At 47.5% G+C, this 25,516-nt stretch overlaps 1 protein-coding gene across 1 annotated transcript in view; it reads right to left on the bottom strand.

Annotated features, from left to right (window-relative positions):
- LOC311320937 (neuronal cell adhesion molecule-like) overlaps positions 1-21,669 on the bottom strand; it is an 84,043-nt gene extending 62,374 nt beyond the window's left edge. Inside the window, exon 1 of the mRNA XM_084452803.1 lies at positions 21,538-21,669. The gene's annotated coding sequence lies outside the window, so the exon portion shown is untranslated. The remainder of the gene's footprint in view (positions 1-21,537) is intronic.
- Positions 21,670-25,516: the final 3,847 nt, after the last annotated feature.

Raw genomic sequence — 25,516 nt, 5'->3', positions numbered from 1 at the left:
GAGCCTTTTGTTGATTAATCATTTTAGTTTTCTCTTGTTTTGTACCTTTTTTGACACATTTTCTGTTGCTTTTAATCTTAGCACTTTTTAGCACATCTGTAGCACTTTGAGATTTTACTGAAATGTAAAGTGCATTACAAATAACATTTATTATTATTATTAATATTCCTATTTCACGGGCTGACTGGCTAAGCGGCTCGCCAGAGCGACATCAGGGCGGCTTGGTGAGTGTTTTCAGCGCCAACAACCAGGCGGCCATGTTGACGTGCGCTTGTGACAGCGGGAGGGGAATGAGTTCTCACCTCTGACCCCGCCCCTTCGCCGGCTCACGCACGCTGCCGCTCTGACACCACCTGTCTTCTTACCCAGATCCCCCAGCCGTGACGGGTTAACACACACACACACGCACACACACGCACACACGCACACACACACACTTCTCACACACACACACACACACAATGAGCCTGAGCACACACACACACACTTCACACACACACACACGCACGCGCACACACACACACTTCTCACACACACACACACACACACACAAGCCTGAGCACACACACACACTTCACACACACACGCGCACGCGCACACACACACACACACACACACACAATGAGCCTGAGCACACACACACACCCACACACTTCACACACACACACACACACACACACACACACACACACACAATAAGCCTGAGCACACACACACACACTTCACACACACACGCGCACACACACACAAACACAATGAGCCGAATGCATTCAAAAAGCAACACCTGGGTAGCCTTGGAAACTGCGCACAGCTGTTATGCATCGCTGGCGTCCTCCAAAGCCTTTCTTCTGTTTCCTGATATAGAACCTCCTCGGCCTCAGAACCAGTCCAGCACGTTAATCAGCACTGTGCTTGTGAGCCTGGACAGGTAGGGTCAGGGTCACGGGTCAGAGAAAGGCTTGCTATCGTGGGGCCTCGGTCAGCTATGGTGCTTGCTCCAGCAAAGACCCTCACTTCAGATTAGGGATGTAACGATAACCGGTATACAGTAGGACCCCACTTATCCGACCCCAACGGGACCGAAGGTCGTTCGTGTCTCTGAAATGTCCGGGTGACTGAAACTTATGGTAAAATGCCCCAAATTCAATAGGTGGTATATAGGCTACTTGTTTCATATAGACTCATAATAGACCGATAAATACCCTTAATTACTTGTGAAAATGCATCAAAATTGCATACAGTACAGTATTTTATTCTCAAATGAGGCCCACGCTGTATCGATAGGCTACTGTATTCGCAAAACAAAATGGTATAGCCTAAAAACAACCCAACAACAATTAGAGCAAATGATAATCAATAAATAAATAAATGAAATGACAGACAAGTTGTCGTGTCTTAGGCTGTTGTAGCCCAAAAGAAAGTCTCTAAAACAACCGATGTAGGCTAACGTGGCTGTAGGCTATTATTTAACAAATACAGTAGGCCAAGTAGGCTAATCTACATGCTTACAACACGTCTGTGTTCCTGAAGTCCATTAACTGTGTGTGTGTGTGTGTGTGAGTGCGTGCCTGCCTGTGTGTGTGTGTGTGTGTGTGTATGTGTGTGTGTGTGTGCGTGCTTGTGTGTGTGTGTGTGTGTGTGTGTGTGTGTGTGCGTGCTTGTGTGTGGAGGAGAGGAGAGAGATACACTGGACACATACATGACCACATTGAAAGCCATGTCCAGTTGGAACATACATGACCACATTGAAAGCCATGTCCAGTTGGAACATACATGACCACATTGAAAGCCATGTCCAGTTGGAACATACATGACCACATTGAAAGCCATGTCCAGTTGGAACATACATGACCACATTGAAAGCCATGTCCAGTACCTGAGGCAATCAAGCCTCACCTTGTTCCACCCCAAGCAGGTTGTACCTACAGGATCTATTTACCTAGAGACAGTCGTGTGTGAGAGCGGTAATTCAGAACACAGCCATGGCGTGTGTTCCGGAACTCCCATCTCTACACACACACACACACACACACACACACACACACACAGACACCTGTCCGTAGAGCTGATTAGATGTTCACTGCATCAATAATTCACACACACACACACACACACACACACACGCACACACACACACGCGCACGCACACGCGCACACACACACACACACACACAAACGCACACACACGCACGCACGCACACACACACACACACGCACACACACACACACACACACACAACTTCTCTGACAGGTTCTCTTTGAGTAACCGATATTAACCAGGAGGCTGTGACCACAGACTACAGAAACACGCCTCTACCCAGAGTCCCTGGCACCCTTGCACAGGGACACATTCCAGCGGCTAGAGGCTAACGTGATGCTCAGTGATTGATCCAGTGTGATTACAACCCAAGTGGGAGGGTTATATAAGGAAGCTCCCTCACCTCACGGCAAACGCTATGACAAAGTGTGGCGGGGGATGAGTCAAAGCTGTACCGCTATTAGGAACAGCTGAATAAAACAATTATCGTCCCTTGGCGTTCGGCGTAGGCCAACGTGAGGATCCGTCATCACGCCCTCGCTGAGACAGCCTGACTAGGCGCACGCGAGGCCCGCGCTGAGGGAGCTCTCATCTTCCTGTCTGCGTTGTGGATGAGACAGCATTTCAGCTGTCCTCGTTTCCCGCCAGAGAGAACGCCACATGACAGCAGCGTGGACGGCTGCACGCGAACACACACGCACGCACACGCACGCACACGCACGTACGCTTGGAATGCAGAATGCAAATGGGACACATTGTTATTTCACAGTCAGTTTCATTACCATATCACCACAGGCTGATTTGATAGGCCCAAACTGTAGCGGAGGCTTCAGGGTTCTATTTCCTTTAGAGTAATGAGGTAATAGTTTATTATATTGCATCATCTATCCATTCTTCACAGTGCGGGGCTGGCCGACAAATTCACTAACTGAATAGGTCTAGGGCGTACAAAATAGAACAACCACACCGGCCATGTTCCATCAAACTGGAAAAATGGACATTACATTTAAATGAAGGCTGAGGTAATGATTTTCAATATTTTCCCTAGCCCTGTTAGCAAGCATTACCTATGCATTACAGTGGGAAAGCATTGATATTGATCAGAGTTCCCATTAGCTAAAGCTTTTCTGTAGAGGATCCCTTTAAAACAACAGAATGGATTCCTTTGTGGGGCTATAGGTTAATGCACTCATGGTGATGCATCCATTAGGACTGAGATCCTGGTAAAATGACTGGTAAAGCAAGCAGGACTACGTAACGGCCTTAGTCCCCAGATCTTGCACTGAGTTTGGGAAGAGGGCTTTCACTACTCTGCTCCCTCTACCTGGAATGGACTTCAAAAAACTCTTAATCTCCAGGCTCTTATTACCTAGTTTTAAAACCATACTCACTGACTTTTTAATGACTGAAATGGGCGTGTGCAAATGCTTCACTACATAATCTTACTGCTCATTGTACACACTGTAGTAATGTTATGTATGTTGCTTAACATAATTTTGACCTTGATTCTACAGCAATCCCCTATAACCCCCCCTGCCCCCGCCTGGCTAATGCATGCTCTTTATCTTAACCCCCCCCTCCCCCCGCCTGGCTAATGCATGTTCTTTATCTTTCTCCTTTTCTATTTGTGTATATTATGTTCTCTGTCTGTCTGTCCCATACTGGTTTGTCTTTGATTGTAGTTTTTTGTTGTTGTTGCGTTTTATGCTGCCATTTTGGTCAGGAGCTCTTTGAGCTCAAGCTTCTTTTACCTGGTTAAATAAAGGTTAAAAAAATAAAATAAATAAATAAAAGGTGCCTGAAGACTATGATCGCCATGTTCACAAATAGTGTATTTTCATGCTGAACACAAACACTTCACAAATCTCTACCTTTGAGTGGGTGCTTTAATTTGTGTAAATGGAATAATTTATTAACTTCAGCGTCAGACACCATGCGTGCTGGAATTCTGAGGAGTTTATAACAATCAAGTTCTTCAATACACAAATCTGCATAATTATCGGGGTTAATTCAATCCAAAGTAGATGCTTGTGCACCATTGTCTTTTTGTATGCGCGTCGCTGCTTAAGCGAATAAATTAAGCTCAAAGCAAGCAGACAGACGAACACACACACACACACACACACAAGCAGACAGACGAACACTGAACACACACACACACACACACACAAGCAGACAGACGGACACTGAACACACACACACACAAGCAGACAGACGAACACTGAACACACACACACACACACACACACAAGCAGACAGACGAACACTGAACACACACACACAAGCAGACAGACTAACACTGAACACACACACACACACAAGCAGACAGACGAACACTGAGCACACACACACACACACAAGCAGACAGACGAACACTGAACACACACACACACACACACAAGCAGACAGACGAACACTGAACACACACACACACACACACAAGCAGACAGACGAACACTGAACACACACACACACACACACACTCACACACACACACACACACACACACACACACACAAGCAGACAGACGAACACTGAACACACACACACACACACACACACACACAAGCAGACAGACGGACACTGAACACACACACACACACACACAAGCAGACAGACGGACACTGAACACACACACACACACACAAGCAGACAGACGGACACTGAACACACACACACACACAAGCAGACAGACGGACACTGAACACACACACACACACACACACAAGCAGACAGACGGACACTGAACGAACTGAACAGAGAGGGAGAGAGGGAACGAGAAAAGCAAGAGAAAGAGAGAGAAGAAGAAGAAAAAACGAAAGTGGCAAAGAAGATGCAGTTGATGTGGAAGAAGACCGCGTATGTCGTACGCCCAATAAGAGAGGGAACAAAGAGAAGGTTTCTATTCCTCGGGTTGCCCCAGAGCCGAGCAGCGGTCCTGTGTGGATGTGGTCAGGCCTGCATGCTAACTGACACTATTTCTCCGGCGTCTGTGCCACCTGTCGCTGATCCACAGCCTGCAGGGAACAACCCAACCTCACTGCGTCTCCCCAAACGCTCCTACCCTCCATTAATACCAGCCCCCCACATCCCCGCAACGTGTGAGACCTGCTAACAACGCACCCCACGCCGAGAAGAGCGGACGTACCACCCCCCTGAGAAGAACACACACCGCACTGAGTTAGATGATGAGAGCTATGAGGCATGTATGTGTACTCATCAAGTCTTTGTGGTAATGACCTCCAGCTGCTTAGACTGGTAATAATTACATTTCCCTACAAAGTATAGGTTTATATACCGACAAGGATTGCTTCAGAAACTGCTGCTATTTCTCCGCCAGTCTTCAAATATGCTCAGGATGTTGAGTGTGCCTCCCCTATCACTGATGGTCAGAGTGGCCCACTGGTCTCCTGGGGATGTGGGATGTGTCTGCTTGACCAGACTGAGGCCCAGGTGACCAGTGGAAGGTGGTGTTGGTGCTGGAAGGGGGTCTGGAGGACCTGGAAGTGCCTCTCGTCAGAGTGGAAAAGCCATGTGGGAGGAGGGTGTGAAGTCAGGTCTGGAGAGAGGTCTAGTGAAGTCAGGTCTGGAGAGAGGTCTAGTGAAGTCAGGTCTGGAGAGGGGTCTAGTGAAGTCAGGTCTGGAGAGAGGTCTAGTGAAGTCAGGTCTGGAGAGAGGTCTAGTGAAGTCAGGTCTGGAGAGAGGTCTAGTGAAGTCAGGTCTGGAGAGAGGTCTAGTGAAGTCAGGTCTGGAGAGAGGTCTAGTGAAGTCAGGTCTGGAGAGAGGTCTAGTGAAGTCAGGTCTGGAGAGAGGTCTAGTGAAGTCAGGTCTGGAGAGGGGTCTAGTGAAGTCAGGTCTGGAGAGGGGTCTAGTGAAGTCAGGTCTGGAGAGAGGTCTAGTGAAGTCAGGTCTGGAGAGGGGTCTAGTGAAGTCAGGTCTGGAGAGAGGTCTAGTGATGTCAGGTCTGGAGAGAGGTCTAGTGAAGTCAGGTCTGGAGAGAGGTCTAGTGAAGTCAGGTCTGGAGAGAGGTCTAGTGAAGTCAGGTCTGGAGAGAGGTCTAGTGAAGTCAGGTCTGGAGAGAGGTCTAGTGAAGTCAGGTCTGGAGAGAGGTCTAGGAGAGAGGTCTAGTGAAGTCAGGTCTGGAGAGAGGTCTAGGAGAGGGGTCTAGTGAAGTCAGGTCTGGAGAGAGGTCTAGTGAAGTCAGGTCTGGAGAGGGGTCTAGTGAAGTCAGGTCTGGAGAGAGGTCTAGTGAGGTCAGGTCTGGAGAGAGGTCTAGTGAAGTCAGGTCTGGAGAGAGGTCTAGTGAAGACAGGTCTGGAGAGAGGTCTAGTGCTGGCTGCTCAGACCCAGACCGGCCAGCCTGTCTGGGGGGGGGGGGGACGCTGGCCTCTCAAGGCCCTCTCTACCTCTGTGCTTGAGTGGCCACTTAGCCTAAGGGCCCTGGCCTCAGACCAGAGGCCCCCAGCCTGCCGGTAGGCCCCCAGGAGGGTCGCGGGTTAAACATCACTGTGCCTGTGTGGGAGGAGGGGCGTGAAACAATAAACCCTAAAGACAGACAACCCTCAAACTAGAGAGCCTGTTCAACCCACACAGACACAAACACCAGAGAGGGCAGGTACACACAAAGACAGGTACTCGTTTAACTCGAGGGATTTGGAGTTGCTTTAGTAGTTAAGCCTCTGTTGTCTTGTTATTTGTCTGGATTTGTTGACTTGCGGAGCGACGCGTGAGTACCAGACTATCTGGCTCCCCAGAGGACCGGCCTTGTTGGGATCAAGCTAAAGGAACCGAGGAGCCAAGTAGCACTGATGGCAGCATGGTCCCTAAAAACCCTTCCTTTTTAGAGTAGGTATCTGACATTTTAGGGACCTCTACCTTTCCATTATATTTCATAAAGGACAAAACCTGGAATCTGAAGTTACCTTCTCACTTATCTGGCGCCCTTGTAAGTGCTGACAGGATCATTCTCGGTCACAGTAATCTCCGTATTCTCCCGAGAAGAAACGTCCTGCCCTTCGAAGAATAGCCTGGCTCAGCTCTTTGCATTGCATTTCCTCTTTCACCATGAAGTGATCCCAACACCAGTGTGAGTCTCCCCACTCCTGCGTTGAGCCAGCACACTCAATCTAGAGAGCAGAGAGTCATGAAAAAGCCCCACACCGTGTTAGGCATCCCGACCCGGTGTGTCTTTCACATGGTAAACAGTTTCAGATTGGGCCGCGTATTGTGCTAGTATAATACAGCGTCTGCTTTATGGCATGGAAAAAATGCATTGTCCCCAGGGGCCAGTGAAAGGGCCATTGAGGGGCCGCCGGGGACTCCTCTGGGTGGCTGGGCTTTGACCGTGACACAGGGCTGGTGGGTGGGCGACGGGCAACTGCCCCGAAGTAAAAGACAAGCAAACGCTGAGGACTGTGGTTGCCATGCCAGACAATGGTGCCAGACTGGTCAAATGGCGAAAGGCTCTCTTTGAACTTCCACCCTGTGAGGAAATAGCGGGTAGTGACTATTTCCACAGGTGGACAGCGAACACCGTACCGTGTTCAACGCTGTATTTCCCAAGAGGTTTGTGTACTGCACAACAACCTAGGGGACAAATGCCTCTAATGGGTCTCTCTGTGTTCCCAGGTTGAAGAGTCAAACTGCTGCAGTGTGCTTTGGAGCAGAGCCAGGTGTGAAGGACACTTCCCTGGAAAGAGAGAGAGAGAGAGAGAGAGAGAGAGACAGAGAGAGAGAGAGAGAGAGAGAGGGAGAGAGAGAGAGGGAGAGAGAGAGAGAGAGAGAGAGTGAGAGAGAGGAGAGAGAGAGAGAGAGAGAGAGAGAGAGAGAGCCCTACCTAACCAGATACCCCTCTGTCATCCTCCTCTCTCCATTAAACATGTAGTGGCAGGCCCTGCGCTGTGTGCCCGTGAGGCTGGGAGCTCCTGTGTGGGCGCTGTGTGCCCGTGAGGCTGAGAGCTCCTGTGTGGGCCTAAGGGCTGTTTGAGAACCCGGGAACTCTGGGAGACTTGGGCTCATTACTGTGCAGAGCAGGAACTGTGCAGAAGGAAACTTTTCAATGTCAGAGACATCCTTATTACGTCAAAATGTCACAAGATACTCAAGCAATACAAAATGCCTCAACTGTACCCGGCTGGTTGGAGGATTTTTACCTAATCTGTACTTACTATCACTGAGTCTTAGTCTTGAGTCAGGGACTTTTCAAGAATTTTCCAGGTGCAGTTTCAAGATTTTCCAGCACCTAACGCTGGAATAATAATAATTAAATATTTACTCAAAATTATCATTTCACTTCTTCATCACATTAAATCAGATGCTATAGTGTTATAAACAAAAGACTTGGCATCCTATATAGCCTGGCTGAGCCATCTAAAGCATTCACTTAAAAAAAAAAAACAGACAAAATTTAAATTTCAATAGTCGACTTAAAGGAGTAGTAAAGGGAATATGCATGTTTAGCCCTGTTTTAAGGTTACTTATGATCATATACAATGGTTCAGATCGAAACGTTGACAAAACTAGCACTTTTGAGAAAGTCTGATAATTGCTCTACCACCGTTTTGGTCATACAATGGATGTGGGTGGGCACCTTGAAAAATCATTCAAAAAACATGTTAAACTCTCGATTTCAAAGTCAAGGACTTTGTGTGAAAGCAATTAGGATGAAAAAAGTCTCTCTCTGACTTATTCTAAAACACAAATTCTGTCAGATTGCAATTTATTATGAAAGTATCAGTTCAAGGAGTTTCCATTACTTCATACAAAATTCAAGTACTTTTCTAACCTTGAAAAGGCCACATTGAAATTCAAGCATCTTCATTTCCAGCCCCCGTGGGCACCCTGTACCCAGCTAAATGGTGAGCAAGGATGCGTGGTATGATGGTAGAAGCCACTTAAGCACTGCTCTTGTTGTTTACTAGCTAAGCTATCCTCTGATTACACTAATTATAGCGATCCATCCAACCGTAATGCTGAACAGATGACTAACAGACAAAGCTCAGTGATCTCTCTTGTCAGCCCAGACGTTGAGAGGAGATACACCTGCACATTCGACTTTTTTAGGATACTTTTAAGGGTGTTCATGTTTTTTTTCCGTTATTTCCCCCCAATTTAATTCAAGTATTATCTTGATTTCCATATTTTCACTCAAGCAAAAAAGACTCAAAACTAAAATATCCAGGCTAAATAAAAAATGTATAACCTAGTGGCAAGTTTTTTCTATTCTTTCATTTCCACATTAATGGCTTGTCACAGTTGTTGCTAAATTTAGCATCACAAAACACAGAAATGTGAGGTTGCTCTAGTTTGGACTCAGTAAGGCACAACGTACGGGAGTGAGGAATGCAATGGTTCAATGTTATGTTAAAGAGTCCCTTTTTAGACCTTTTTACCATGTCTGATGAGGGAAAAAAAAGTCTTGTCAGTTGATGTCAATCAAACTGAAGGGCTAGTTGGTGTCCTGGATGTTTTCTCTGTCTATGGCCTCTAGACCCCAAACAATCAAAGTCAAAGGGAGAGAGAGGGATAGTGCTCTTAGAGATGATACATCTCCATCACAGTGGTGCTTTAGATCAGAGCAGGCCTTTATTTCGACTCTTTTCTCTCGTTCTTTTATATGCCATTTGGAATGAGGTAATCCACCCAGCGCAGTCTTGGACGAGCTCCTCTCACTGCTGCCAAAGCTCAGTTTCCAAAGAAAATTCAGATCCCATTTCAAATAAATTGTGACTAAACCAAGCGATAAGCCGAGCTACAGTTGATGCAAAACATAAGCTAGAAGCAAAACACAATGTCCAACCCTTGCTTTGGCTGCATTTGACTCCAACCCACAGACAATAGCTAATCCCAGGAGAAAACAAGAATGCGAGACAACACCCATAAACCAATGTTATTTTGTTTGAAAAAAGAACCATTGTATTGCATGAGTAAAGTTACTCATACCGATAGAGAAGAAGTTGCGATATCAGAATCCTTGACCGGGTCCAGGCCGGTGTTACCATGGAGACAGGAGGAAGCCTTAGGCCTCCAACAGGTGCATTGTCTCGGCACCAAAGAGAGACCCATATATCACATGGTCTAGATGGGGCGCCCCGGTGAGTGAGAGGGTAAGCTCTGGTCACTACTAGCGTGCCTCTTCCTTCTCTCACCCCGCCCTGACCCCTCTTTGAAACTCCTCCCCCTCTACTAACCCCAAACCCAACCCCCTTTAGATGGAAGGCCTTAACCTGAGCTATAGACTGACTGAATTTATTTGACAAATCTTAAAACAATATAGCTCTGCTTAAGCAAGCCAAACATCACCATACATTAAAACCAAACAGGTCAGTGACTCAATAAAACCCGAAGACTTATTTCCATTGCGGTCCCTTGGACCGGGGGGGGGGGGGGGGGGGGGGTCTACAATACACCAATACTTCACTATAAAATCACGCCGCTAAATATATAGAAAACTGGTACTGTACATCATCAAAAACCACTTCAATACCTCAAAAACGTCCCTAAAACAATACAAGTGACAAAGCATCCTACTCTAATTGACCTCAGGGCTTTCCTGTTGGGCATTAGCCTCTGTTTAACTGTAACGGCCACAGTAAACACGTACTTTCACTAAACTTTGCTCTTGACATACTGAGGGAATGTGTCAATAAAGTTTTAGGGGCCTGAAAACAAGCTTGTTAACATAGGGGAAGGACAACATGCTGTGTTCTATAGGCTATATGCACAACTCCAGTACTTCCTGAAATTAGGCATGCTTCTCTATTTCCTGTCCTACACTATTGGATGAAGTGATTAATCAGGTGTGCCTGACTGCAGCACAATGATCAGGCACACCTGAATAATCATTTCATCCAATAGTGTAAGACAGGAAATGGAGAAGCATGACTAATTTCAGGAAGTACTGGAGTTGTGCATATAGCCCATTCCCACTCACTGCCAGGTCAGAGGGTTCAGGGTGAGAAGTCCCACAGCAGGCCAGTCTGCCGGCTGTCTCCTTGCCAACCACACTTCCCAAGTCACTCGACGTCAACATCCAAGCACGGATGTTTCAGATGCGGCAAACGAATCGGGTTGCGCGGACCGTTTCCTCCGGGAACGTCCAAAAAGGTATGTTTGGGGAACCACCACACCTTTTGAGCTTTCAGAAGGGAACTTTGAGAGTGGAACCACTTCCTGGTCATGGCCCGGGGGGGCTGGTTTTAGAGGGGAGGCAGCGCGGGACTGCGGGAGGTGCGGTGGGAGGCGTGCTGTTGAGTTTATGCGTCAGCGCTGCGGTCAGATTAGGGGAGCGTAGTTATCGGGCGCTGCCAGGGTTGGGATGCGGTACACAGCTAGGCGTATCCGTCCGAGTCCGACTTGGGGCGCCGAACGCTTAATTGGATTTTTATTTTTTTTACGCTGAGGAAGAGCATGGAGAATCCAATCAGCATATATAGCCCCCATGTAGATAGTGCACCCTATCTGCCTGGTAACTAGCCGTGGAAATAGATCCTGCGTTTAAGCAAATGCAGGCGTCCCTGGAAAACCTTGCCATAAATTGAAATAAATTAATGCAAATCAATGTAGCAACCATCATGTTATACATTGCTTGAGGCATTCATTGTGGATCTGGGTAGATGGAGTCTTAGAAGTTTATTCTAATCTTGGTATGATAATACAGTACCCTGTAGGAACATGTTGAAAATAGCATCGAAGTATCCACAGCTGATACTTGAGAGCTGTGTCTCCTGAGCAGTGTTTGAGGTACAGAACAAAACAATGTCTCGTGTTACTACAGAAGGGTGTGTACCACATCCTTTTCACTGACAAGAATACAAGGAGATCAGACACCTTGGTAAATAAATATAGTATAGAGATTCTCCCTGGGACCCCTCCATGCTCGAGAACAGTGGCGAGATCCAGGATGGCAAATATTAGCAACGGTGTGGCCATTTTGAAAGCGGAGGTTTAAGCTTAATGGCGTAGGGGGCGAGGGAGAGATCAGTAATCTACAGCAGACTGGGCCTTCGTCTGGAGACTATCGCATGGCCCTCTATCCTCTGCTGAAGACAGCGGCCAGATAGCTCCCTGATAAGGATAACAAGAAAAAAGGTTCATTTATTCTACTTAACCATGGGAGCAGCTAGGTGAGGAGAAGAGAGAAGGGGGTGAGAGAGAGAGAGAGAGAGAGAGAGAGAGAGAGAAATGTGGCTGAGATCAGAACGTAATCTGCTCTTGGGGAGGTGATTGCTCCTTTATCTGAGCAGCTGTGCTAAACTCAGATTCTAGAACAGGTTTTCTAATAAGCCTAATATCATCCCCTCAAAAGATTGCATGGGTGAACGAAACACCATTAAATCTCATATCTCTCTAAATCGTGCTCATCCATTTATGTAAATTAGAATTTTTAACTGAGGGGAAATTCACAATTCTGTAAAATCCTTGTATCTGATGTACTGTATATGATGCATATACCTGAAATGCTCCAGAACCTACAGTAGATAGGCCTGGACGTGCTACAGTGTCCATAAGCTCCTCAATCTAAAAACACCGTCTATTAAAGTCAACACTGTTGATTTCCCGAGGGCTTCTCTTTGACTTGGATCCTCTAGCTCCTCTACATTCCGCTACACGTCAACAACATCAGGGAGGCGACATGAGAAAAAAACAGCTATAGGAATTGGACCCCATCATCAGCAGTGGTCAGGGTTAGGGCTCTAGGATTGTATCGATACAACGATGCATCGCGGTACGTAGTCTCGCGATACTGTATCGATCTTTCAGCCCGGAGTATCGATACAGCCGGGCGCTGTAAAAAAAATAAAAAAAATAAAAAATAAAAAAAATTATATTTAAATTTTTAAATCCAGTTTAAAAAGCATATTCTACAATATTAAGTTAAAAAAGCATACATATAAATAATTTTGAAAAACCATAAATACTACAATGTTGACAGTTTAAAAAGCATGGATATCAAGTGTAAAATATTTATTAGCTAGCTCTCTGTCCAGTCATTGAGTTTGAGTTATCTATATAGTGCATTTGAGCCATTCAGTTTTCAGTCTTGAACACTTAAAATCTTTCAGTAAATGATGTGTGTATCGCAATACGTATCGTATCGTATCGTATTGTATCGTGACCTCTGTATCGTGATACGTATCGAATCGTGACCTGTGTATCGTGATGCGTATCGTATCGCGAAATCCAAGATGATATACAGCCCTAGTCAGGGTGTGACCGTGTGCCTTTTTCCCCCAGAGGACCCGGCTTCTGTGGAGGCGTGCTCTCTGTCCCGCAGTAATGTCCTTTGAGTAACATGTCCTTCATGGTCCCTCCACTCAATAGGACTTCTGCTCATGTGTCATTGTAGTGAGGGGCCCAAGAGGCCCCAACCCAGCCAACCTTGAAGGCCTGACCATTAGGTCCGCTTCACGCCGGTCTCCTTTTAACCTTCCAGGGCTCCCAACACTGTGGCAGGCCCAGCATAATGCCTGCTCATGGAAGCCAAGACAATGTTCAATACGGCTGACATGTTAATGTGTCACTCAATGATCCAAGAAGTCTGAAATAGTGACTGTACTTTTGATCTTCATACTGTGTAGGCTAAATGGTGCCGATAGATCTTCAGCAACTGCTGAAGAACATAGAAAGAACCACACACCAACCATCCATGCTTAGATAGAGGGACGAACCCCAAATCTCTACATCCATCGACTCTAGTTCCCGTTAGTCAGTCCATTCTCTGAGCTTTATAAATACAGATGAGTGAGTGGGGCGTGTTCGAAGCCCGGACAGACAGACAGACAGACAGACAGACAGACAGACAGAGAGACAGACAGACAGACAGACAGACAGACAGAGAGGCAGACAGACAGACTGACAGGCAGACAGACAGACAGACAGACAGGCAGACAGACAGACAGACAGACAGACAGACAGACAGACAGAGAGGCAGACAGGCAGACAGGCAGACAGACAGACAGATAGGCAGACAGACAGACAGACAGACAGACAGACAGAGAGGCAGACAGGCAGACAGACAGACAGAGAGGCAGACAGACAGACAGACAGAGAGACAGACAGAGAGACAGACAGACAGAGAGACAGACAGACAGACAGACAGACAGACAGAGGCAGACAGACAGACAGACAGACAGACAGACAGACAGAGAGGCAGACAGAGAGGCAGACAGACAGACAGACAGAGAGGCAGAGAGGCAGACAGACAGACAGACAGACAGACAGACAGACAGACAGACAGACAGACAGACAGGCAGACAGACAGACAGACAGACAGACAGGCAGACAGACAGACAGACAGAGAGGCAGACAGGCAGACCCGCAGTGGCCCAGACAGACCTCAGACATGCCTGGGCGTTTGATTGGCTTATCACTCAGTGCCTGCAGCCTCTGCTGACTAGCCTAAATGAAGTCACCCTTCCTCCATCCTCTTCATCCTCCCCCGCCAGCACAGGGAATTATCTTCGTGACAATGAGATTCTTTCAGCCACCAAAGAGTCAGAATCTGACAAACAGCGCGTCAGGGGAGCGAGGGGACGGACATGAAGGAGATCAACACTGATTGCTATTCCACTGTAGCCTTTGATCTTTAATTGCTCTGGCGTCCGAGTTCAACTTTCCATGGCTGTCGAGAGGAGTTTTCTCAAGCTTTGGGCTAGATCAAATGGAAATCTCCAAAATGCTTCAAGCTGTATTGAGAGTGACTCTAGACTAAAGGTTAGGCTGCTTGTAAACTACCCTATTTTTCATTTTCAATTTTTCAAAACTTAATGAGATGAAAGTCTTTATTATGAGCTGGGATAATGATATGAAATGAATAAAGCTGTAAGCAAGCCTGTATCCCAGGTCTGGAGAAAAACAAACTCCCCGATGATCTGCCCATCTCCCCCTTCTCAGGGCTAACTGGAGACCTCGACACTCAAAGAAGATACGCCATAGCTGACAGAGTGAATTAGTCTCCCGGCAAAAATGTCTAATGCTCATTGTTCTGATGCAGGAAGCTATTGGTCCTTTTGAACATCCTCTGACATGTGACCCCAGCATCCCTCACCGATTGGCGATTCTGAAGAAAAGGGAGCTGGTTTTACAGCACATATTTTAGGATTCTGGTGTGTTTTTGACCTCAATCTTCTCTAATCATTTTGAAGCCTAGACAAAGATTATGCTGATGTACAGTAGATTATGCTTTTAGGCAACATACGGTGTGGAAACAGGAAAACAGCATTTGTGTTTTGGTTTGAAATCTGAAAAGGGACTTGAACATTTATCTTGAGCTGAATGGGGCCAAAACTCCAATTCGCACTAGGATTTGTTTACCCTCCCGTTTCTTTGTCTCCCCCGAGAGAATTTTCCCAGCATTCCCGTGGGCTGTGTGGAGGGTTTAAGGGGATGAAAAACCAGGAAGAAAAGCCCATTGGTCTCAGTCCCACAGAAACAGGATAGAGAGCCAAGCTGTCATCCTTGCTGGATTAAGGGCCCTTCAGTGGTGGCTGGTAAGCGGTTACCATGTCCCAAATCCAGGACCTAGGACTGGGCCTGGGGAGGTGGACTTAGGAGAGGGCACAATCATGCAACCTGCCCCCAAATAAATCGGAGGGGTCAGTCGGCCTCCTGAACCATGGCAAAGCCACTTTGTGTATATGTCACATTTATTCATGGGCTGACAGCTAAGTGTCCCCCTTCTTCTGTTGATTCAATCCTGTGCTCTCTCTCTCTCTCAGAGCCCCAGACCTGGCTAGCTAATCCACCCTCCCGCTCCGCCTAGCGCACACCCCACGCCTAGCGCACACCCAACGCCTACTGCACACCCCACGCCTACCGCACACCCCACGCCTAGCGCACACCCCACGCCTAGCGCACACCCCACGCCTAGCGCACACCCCACGCCTACTGCACACCCACGCCTAGCGCACACCCCACGCCTAGCGCACACCCCACGCCTAGCGCACACCCCACGCCTACCGCACACCCCACGCCTAGTGCACACCCCACGCCTACCGCACACCCCACGCCTACCGCACACCCCACGCCTACCGCACACCCCACGCCTACCGCACACCCCACGCCTAGCGCACACCCCACGTCTAGCGCACACCCCACGCCTAGCGCACACCCCACGCCTGGCGCACACCCCACGCCTAGCGCACACCCCACGCCTAGCGCACACCCCACGCCTAGCGCACACCCCACGCCTAGCGCACACCCCACGCCTACCGCACACCCCACGCCTACCGCACACCCCACGCCACACCCCACGCCTAGCGCACACCCCACGCCTAGCGCACACCCCACGCCTACCGCACACCCCACGCCTAGCGCACACCCCACGCCTACCGCACACCCCACGCCTACCGCACACCCCACGCCTACCGCACACCCCACGCCTAGCGCACACCCCACGCCTAGCGCACACCCCACGCCGCTGGGAGACATATCTGATATACAGCGGCAACATCCAGCCAAGGGGCTGCGGCGGAGTGCGGCATTGTGGGAGCCGGTGGGTTTTAATTCGCTCTTTCTTGGCAGACCGGCTCTTTAAATCTCCGCCGTGAAAAGCGGGATAAGGGCCGCGGTGGCGTATTTGCTGAGCAATCAGACAACATGAGTGGGCCGGGCCGCCATGCCAGCAGGGAGGGCTGATGGGCAGCTCTCCTTAAGCCTATGCAAATAGGGAAGAAGGAAGCATGAGAACGGTCTAGGGAGCGCTGCTCGAGTGCCCCCTGTTCCCAAAGCCTGGGCTCGTACCCCACCGGTGGGGCTGCAGCCCTCTCCCTGTCCTCTGATCACTCTCTCCTCTCTCCTCTCTTCTCTCTCCTCTCTCCTCTCTCCTCTCTCCTCTCTCCTCTCTCCATGGGCAGAGAGTGCTGCAGGCTACAGAAGCACTTGAGCCACTCTGCTGTGAGTCTCTCCAGGGCGGCTGGCTCCCACACCCCTGCTGTCCGTGCGAGGTTGACCGGGGCCCGGGTCTGGAGCCGGGGGTCAGCTACGGCCGACCCCGCATCCTGAGGTGGCTCCTCCAGGAGGAGCTACGGCGTGTTCAAACGGAGCTCCGGCGCCCGGGCTTCTGTTGTATCCGCCCTCAGCCCAGACCCAGAAGCAGCGCCGCCCCTACTTCACAAGAAAGAGGCGAGAACGGCCCAGCCAGCAGAGACAGAAAAAACAGACCCCCTTTGTTCCCCCGGGCTCTTCTCAGCGTCCTATTGAGGTACATGATCCCCCCCCAAAGCCCCCAGACCCTCCCTCCCTCCGCCTCCTCCTTTCCAGTGGGTGGTAAAATAGCAAAGTAACAAGAGTGCCCCTCTTCTCTCCACACCCGCCTCCCGCAACCCCCCCCCCCCCCCCCCTTCCCAGCCCCCCTTCTCATCTTCATCATGTTCAAATCACAGGCAATAAATTCAGGATCCCCCCCCCCCCCCCCTCCCCCAACCCCCCTTCCCTCCAACTCAAAAAACAACCTCTCGGGTGCTCTACCAGGGGAGAGGGAACAGAAAACCCGGTACGTCGTGTTCCGCCATCATCGCCCGCCCACTTCGGCTTTCAGTCGATCCCTCGCAGTTGGTTTGAACAGAAAAGAGCGTCGTTTTCACTCTGTTCTCTCTAAGTGTGTGTGTGATGACCTGACATGGGCGATGAAGCAGCTTCCTCCAGCGATCGGGCCTGACGACCAGAGTGGCCTGATGCCCTGACCAGGCTGATGATTGAGCCACAGCGGCCTTGCTGGGGGAGGGGTCAGCACTGGCCACTCCTGGCCCGCCCTCTGCCCTATAGCGACCTAGAGATGTAACGGTATGAAAATGTCATATCGCGATTATAGTGACCAAAATTATCACGGTTATCAGTATTATCGCGGTATTACAAAATGTGCTGAACGTTTTCAGAAACTACTGATGCATCATTTCGCCAAGTTTTATATTGAAAACCACAAAATTAGCAGCAATACATAGTTTTTGCTTGCATTAACATTAAAATAATGCATCTTGGTTGCTAACTTCGGTTGATGCTGGACAGTATTCACAGTGAGTTTTTCAAAGGGTAATCAAACACGGTTTTAATGATAATTTAACACGATAAATGTAATCGAATTTTATCGCGATTTATCATTACACCGGTTATCGTTCCATCCCTATAGCGACCGCACCATGGCCACGCAGAGGCCTCCCTGACCACCCCGTCAACGGCCACGCGGTCAAACGAACTACCCCACCAGTTATTCAAGAGCGCTCTCAGAAACGCTGAGCTGTAGAGCGCTTTAATGAGGATGACTTTAGGAATCATACGGCGCAGTACATGCTTGATGTCCTCTGGCTAGCACTGCGAGCCCAAACACTGGCCAATTACTGTTCTGAAAAAGCATCTGTATCCTCCTCTAGGAACTGCGGGAGCTCCAGCAAACACAACTAGACTAGTGCTGCCATTGTTTCTCATTATAGTGTCTGAGTCCGGCAGGCGAGCGTGAATGGAATACCTGATGCCCCATATTTTTCTAAATCATCAGTCTTCGTTCAGTCATGATAATTTAAAACTGGTCTATGATGTAAACAAGGGTGTGAAGCGCGCTCACAGAAACATGTCAATCCCCATTAGCACCAGTGCCTAACCGAGTGTGAAACTCTAATTGCACTCACCAGCTTGCAACCACTCACCAAGAGAGGTGTGTATGTGTGTGTGTGTGTGTGTGTGGGGGGGGGGGGGGTACGTGTGTGTGTGTGTGTGTGTGTGTGTGTGTGTGTGTGTGTAAGTGTATGCATGTGTGTGTGTGAGTATGAGCAATGAGTGTGTGTGTGTGTGTGTGTGTGTGTGTGTGTGTGTGTGTGTGTGTGTGTGTGTGTGTGTAAATGTGCTGTGTGTGTATATGTGTGTGTGCACGTGTGTGTGTGTGCGCGTGTGTGTGCATTTGTGTGTGAGTGTGCTCTTGTGTATGTGTATGTGTGTGTGTGTGTGTGTGTGTGTGTGTGTGTGTGTGTGTATGTGTGTGTGTGTGTGTGTGTGTGTGTGTGTGTGTAGTATTCATGCACCTAGAAAACCAATGACACAGCCATATAGTGTGCCAACAGCCATGAAGCGGAGGGCTGCGATGGCGTCCCCAGCGCGATCGCTCCCCTAATGAGACATTCATCAGCCCCCCACCGAGGAAGACAGGGGTGTGACAGAGACCCCTGTCACTGGGCCGTCTCCCCCTGGCCCAGTGGGAGCACACGCCCAGACTGTGGTGACGCTAATGGATGTACATGAGCTCCCATTAGTCCCTGGAGATCACTGACATCACAGCCGTGCAGCACACCGTCTCTATTCAAATCACCGTTCAAACATCTCTATTCAACCCCTCTCTGGATGTACCCTGACTAGCCCATGATGACACATGGCCAAATCAAGACCATCCCGTGTCACTTCCTGTCATATAGCAGGAAGTGACCTGTGCAGAGAGGCATTACTGGCAACCTCTGAGAATGGGATCAATACTGTGTGGGATAGAGTTGGTTTTCCCATAATCCCACATTGTAACAGCAACGGTATGATCACAAGAACTACTATTCAAACAACTAGTCGTGTGTACAGCTGCGGCTCAGTCGAATCATCTCGGCTCTTGCGTCTTTGACCATTCTCGGCAAGATAATGAAAAAAACAAAACAACATTCTTTAGAACAATATCATTCAATACTGTACCAATGAGTCAAGTTCAAACCAAGTCCTCGGAAGAGACGGTTATGACATCAGCATGACTGAAGCAGGCGGGGGGGGCTGGGGGGGGGGCAGGATGTGTGAGACACATTGTCCTGTGATTGGGGGTGTCCACAAGCAACTGGCAGACGGCGAAGGAGAACAAATCACTGCATGGTTCTCCAGCCCACAGAACCAAATAAGTGGCATTTTCCCTCCACCACCCAGGCGTTTCCCATGGTTGGCCACAGTCTGCTGTCCGCTGCCCGCCACAGGTCTGAGGCCACCAGGGTGACTGGAACTCACACAACAATAGCAGCCAACGTGTGTCATGATAATCCCTTAGTTATGCAAATCTCCAGCTAGTGTCATTTACTGAGGGCGAAAGTGGAAGGGCCCTATGTAGGTCACTATCTCGTCCTCTTTTCAGCCCTGGTCGAGTGAGAGTGAATTGTACAGTGGACAGTGATTTTAGCTTCAGTGGCAAGAGTGGGTCTTTGGGTCATATTTATGCCGTAGCACTGGAGCACTCCAGGGTTGAGTGGTGTTACACATGAACCCAAAGGCAGACAAACAATACATAATATAAAGATATTATGATATATAGATAAATAATATGCAGAAAGGCAGTTTCACACATTTGGCGCACTTTCTGAATTCATGCAAATATGCCATACGGAAGGTCAGAAGGCTATTGTTATCATCAGATTAACATAGTCTGCTTAGACGGCATAAACATGACCAAAGTGTGTCAGCCCTTTCATACAGCAGATCTCCAAGACAACAAACAGCATTAGTCATTAGCATTGTATTAATAGGTCTATCTAACTGGAAAGAGAAAGTGTGTGTGCCTGTTTGTTTGAGTGAGTGTCTGTATGTGTGTGTGTGTGTGTGTGTGGGGGGGGGGGGGGGGTATGAATGAAGCTCAGACAAGGGGAAGATGGAGGGGGTGGGGGGGTTATTAGGGGGGAATGTTTTTGTAGTGATGCAATTCTTTGACCTGACCATTAATGACTGAAATAATTAATGACAGCTGTTTTGTGGAAATTTCCTGTTAAGAAATCTAGACAAATAGGAAAGGCGAAAAATAAAAAGATATAAATATATTATTCATATTATAAACTGACGATAACGCTAGTAGTAGCCTAAAATGTATATCTGATGACAGAAACGGTATAGGGTATATGAAATAAATGAGAACAATATCAGACAAACTGAGTTGATTGCGTAGCTCTTTATACGACAGATATGGGCCACTAGTCTCCCTCCTAGTCTCCCTCCTAGTCTCCCTCCTAGTCTCCCTACTAGTCTCCCTACTAGTCTCCCTACTAGTCTCCCTACTAGTCTCCCTACTAGTCTCCCTCCCGTCACCATGGAGAAGGACTGTTCACAAGCATCCTGTCAAACTAGCGACTATTGTCTCTCATTGACCACATATTATCACAGATATTGTGATGAGTCAGTGCCCATGGGAGCCTGTAAGCAGCCTGTAAGCTTATTCCCGTCCAGCGTGTTCCGTTGACAGGCTCCAGGTTGTCATGTTGTTATGTGACAGCTGAGCCACCGGACAATCACAGATGTGCGACGTGCACCTGTTTTGAGTGCACGGGAATTTCTGTCAATTCTCACCAAAAATCGGTCAGAATTACTGCCTAAATGTAATTTCACTACGCAAAGCTGTGCACTAAATAAGAACTGCCTTTTTTTATTCACACAATAAACCCCTTTCGTAAAAAAAAGAAACACTACTCAAGTGACTGTTCATTTCGACTGAGAACACTACTCGACTTGTCCTGATGTGGGATGCTTTAATACCAGAGCATACTTAGGAAAAAGACTCTTACCTTCACTGTCCCGGCGGTGCGCAATACGATGGATGCTGTTCTGTATCTTCCAGGACCCTGCGACAGACTGATCTCTCCTGTGTGTTTACGTCGGTGCCCCGTAGTGTCGAGGTCTCCCTTGCCTCCTTTCAGCGGTCCTCTCCTCTCCTCTCTCCTCTCCTCTCCTCTCCCACCAGTTCACACGGGCACGAGCAGCAGCGCTGTTTGCGCACACCCTCTGCGCGCCCCCGCCACGGATGAATGGTGGCCCGGAGGCACTGAAGCATTTTGGCAAAATCAAAATAGCCCTGGCACTTTCTGTAGACAACATCATAGATGGGCAACTGCAAAATAAATTAAACTTGGAGGTTGTGTGATGTACAATATACCTAGTCCTCTGGAAATAAGGCGAATGAGCGGCTTTTGCAAATGAAATAATGTTTTGTATATTGTATATTGTTTTGGATTTGTGTATATATATATATATATATATATATAATGGGTTAGAGATTATGTAGCCTACTAAAGTCTACTTAAGACTACGAAAGTGGATCACATTATTCCATCTCTGAGGTCTTTACACTGGCTTCCTGTCTGTCAAAGAATTGACTTTAAAATACTGCTGTTGGTTTATAAAGCACTGAATAGTTTAGGGCCAAAATATATTTCTGATCTGCTGCTGCGTTATGAACCATCCAGACCTCTCAGGTCGTCTGGCTCAGGTCTGCTTTCTGTCCCCAGAGTTAAAACAAAACATGGAGAAGCAGCGTTCAGTTTTTATGCTCCACATATCTGGAACAAACATCCAGAAAACTGCAGGTCTGCTGCAATTCTCAGTTCTTTTAAATCAAGACTGAAGATTTTTCTTTTTGCCGCTGCTTTTTATTAAATCAAACATTTATTCATTCGTACACTGCACTGTAACTTTTATTCCTGTATTATATTTTTCCTGCATTTTGTTTTAAATGTTCTGCAAAGTACAAGAGAATGTTAGTAGAACGACTTGAGGGAGGAAGAGAAAGAAGGAATTGTATGTTGGAAATGGAGAAGTTGTTTTTTTGGTGCAGGTGTGCCTAGTGACACAACAGTGGGCCACTTACAGCTGATGTGGTCCCTTGCTCAGAAAGGATGTTTGAGGCACTGGTGAAAAGCCAGCAAGCAACTATACAGAAGGACATTGTACGTAAGTGAGTGGAGAGAGAGAAGGTTTCAGTATGTGATAAAGAAAAGAGTGTCCTTTTTTGCATTTTGTTTTATATGACCTTTTATGTGTTGCACTTTGTCTTGATGCTTTTAATGTCTCATTTTGAATTGCCTTGTTGCTGAAATGTGCTATACAAATAAACTTGCCTTGCCTTGCCTAGCTCCTCATTTTGGTCAGGTTGATTTCCATAAACAGATGGTGAGGATGACAATAAGATAAGCGTCGGAAATGTTAGTTTGGACTCAAAATGGATAAGGTAACGTTATAAACTTATTTTTTTTAAAGAAAAGAAAAAAGAGGGGGGGGGGCTGTCTTATAGGTATTGAAAGGGATGGAAAATGGTCTCTGGTTCAGTTCATCAGGTACTGTAGTCTTTCAACCATCACAACCATTCCACTACAGTATCTCTCCAGTCCTGTCTCTCCAGCCCTGTCTCTCTCCAGTCCTCTCTCTCTCCAGTCCTCTCTCTCTCCAGCCCTGTCTCTCCAGTCCTGTCTCTCTCCAGTCCCCCAGCTGCCTCTCATCACCATACCTACCAGCAGGACCATGGGAGTGATCACATACATCAGGAAATACAGTAATAGTCCCCACCTCTCGTCTCAGACCACCTCACTTAAAGGTACCCAATGTAGTTTTTGACCACTAGTATGCGCTCTAGAGCAATTTTGAGAAGGTGGTCCCCGAAAATCTCGTACTACGTCATTGCATCAATACGCGGAGATAATAGTGACGTTTCACACATCTTTGTTGTTTTCAAAACATTAGCTAAATATCATTTTGCGAAGAAATTACAAGGTAGGAAAGACATTCAAGTGATTCAACATGTTTATTAGACTACAAGGAACCATATAATCGAGGAATTTCGAAAATAAACAAAGAACGGATTCACGTTTCGTTGGGTATCTTTAATTGCACTTATACGGATGCATGGGCCCTTTGTAGAGATGCCTACATATGGTCATGTGCTCGTTGATATACAAAAACACAGAAACTAAACTATCACTAGTATCCTTGATAGTGCTCTGATAACGTTGTCAGGGGAGAACAGTATGAATCAGATTAATCCTAATTAAGAGAAAACCTCACCAGGCCCCGTTTCCCTGAGTACATCTTTTTCTCTGTCTTACTGTATCACTGAACGCAACGAAACAACACTGAGATGCACACAGAACATCCAGGCCAACCAGGAAGTAGCCTGATCCTCTCATGAAGCAGATTGTACCTGAAACGACGCTGACCTAACCAGATCCACCGGACCACTGAGGTGAGCTGAGACCCGACATCACAACCAAACGAAACAGTCTAATGTCAGTGTCATGACAAATACTCACAAGCAGAAAGGTTCCAGCTATTAACTTGAACAAGAGAGGCATTGAACAGAGGTAGAGAGAGGGGCACAACCCTTTGTGTTCATACCCACTGAACAAAGACTGGCTGGCAGGAAGATTTATGGAACATATCTCCTCTGCCTCTCCACCGCTCACTTTGATAAACACGGCTACTCACTTCAGCTAAATGTGAGGCATAATTAAGTAACAGACACCCTAAACATAAATATCATTATATAAGCACTTGGAGGGAAAGCTCATGGTGTCAGTCAAAATCTACTCAAGACCCATTCTCTGAAGCAGGTAGAAAAATTGAGTCTCCGTTTCAGAGGCACCGAGAATACCAGAACCTTGAAGGTGCAAAGAAATCGCATCCTTTAACGTGATTATTGCTGTGGAACAAGTTTGAGTCCATTCTGTTTACATCAGGAGAGAATGCATTTCCTCTGTGAGCCTGTAATTTCATTAGATCCTCTCTACATTGAGTGGTAACAGCCACCACAGGCTGCCTACGGGCCTAACCACATTAAAGGGGTAGTAAAGGGAAAATGCATGTTTAGCCCTGTTGTAACGTTACTTATGATCATTCGCTTATGAGTTTCTTGTCTTTGAAATTGAGTTTAACATGTTTTTTGAATGATTTTTCACGGTGCCCATCCACATCCATTGTATGACCAAAACGGTGGTAGAGTAATTATCAGACTTTCTCAAAAGTGCTAGTTTTGTCAACGTTTTGATCTGAACCATATGATCATAAGTAACCTTAAAACAGGTCTAAACATGCATTTTCCCTTTACTACTCCTTTAAGTGTGGGTGAAACAGCCCTTTGCTGTTACTGGGTTGGAACAGTTTTGTTTACTGTAGAAAAGACATTTCATGATTGGCAAGTTTGAATTAAAACTCTTATGCTTAGTGCAAACGAAAACAATGAAACTAGTCAGTGTTACCAGTGCTGCAATTCTACCATAGAGAAGACTTGGTAGGAGAAAACTAAAAGCTTATTCTATATTTACTGTACTAGAGTGCCTGGTCCTGCTGTTGATGTTGTGGCCATCGCTGTGCCCATGCATGTAAGCAGGCGTGACAGGGCTGTCATTGGACTGTTTATGCTGGAGGGGATGTGTTCCACCACTGGCCAGCTCTGTTTCAGAGGTGTCTGAGCACAGCCGTGCACCGTCATCCCACCTCACCTTCTCCTGCTCGCCTATGGGGACACAAGCTACACACACACCCTCTCCTTCTCTCTCTCTCTCTCACACACACACACACACTCTCTCTCTCACACACACACAGACACCCTCTCTCTCTCTCTCACACACACACACCCTCTCTCTCTCTCTCTCTCTCTCACACACACACACACACACACACACACACTCTCTCTCTCTCTCACACACACAGACACCCTCTCTCTCTCTCACACACACACACACTCTCTCTCTCTCTCTCACACACACACACACACAC

The sequence above is a fragment of the Borostomias antarcticus genome (assembly GCF_949987555.1).
Source record: "Borostomias antarcticus genome assembly, chromosome: 18".
NCBI classification, from domain to species: Eukaryota; Metazoa; Chordata; class Actinopteri; order Stomiiformes; family Stomiidae; genus Borostomias; species Borostomias antarcticus.
Note: the sequence above shows the minus strand (reverse complement) of the source record. Positions and strands in the feature narration are given on the sequence as shown.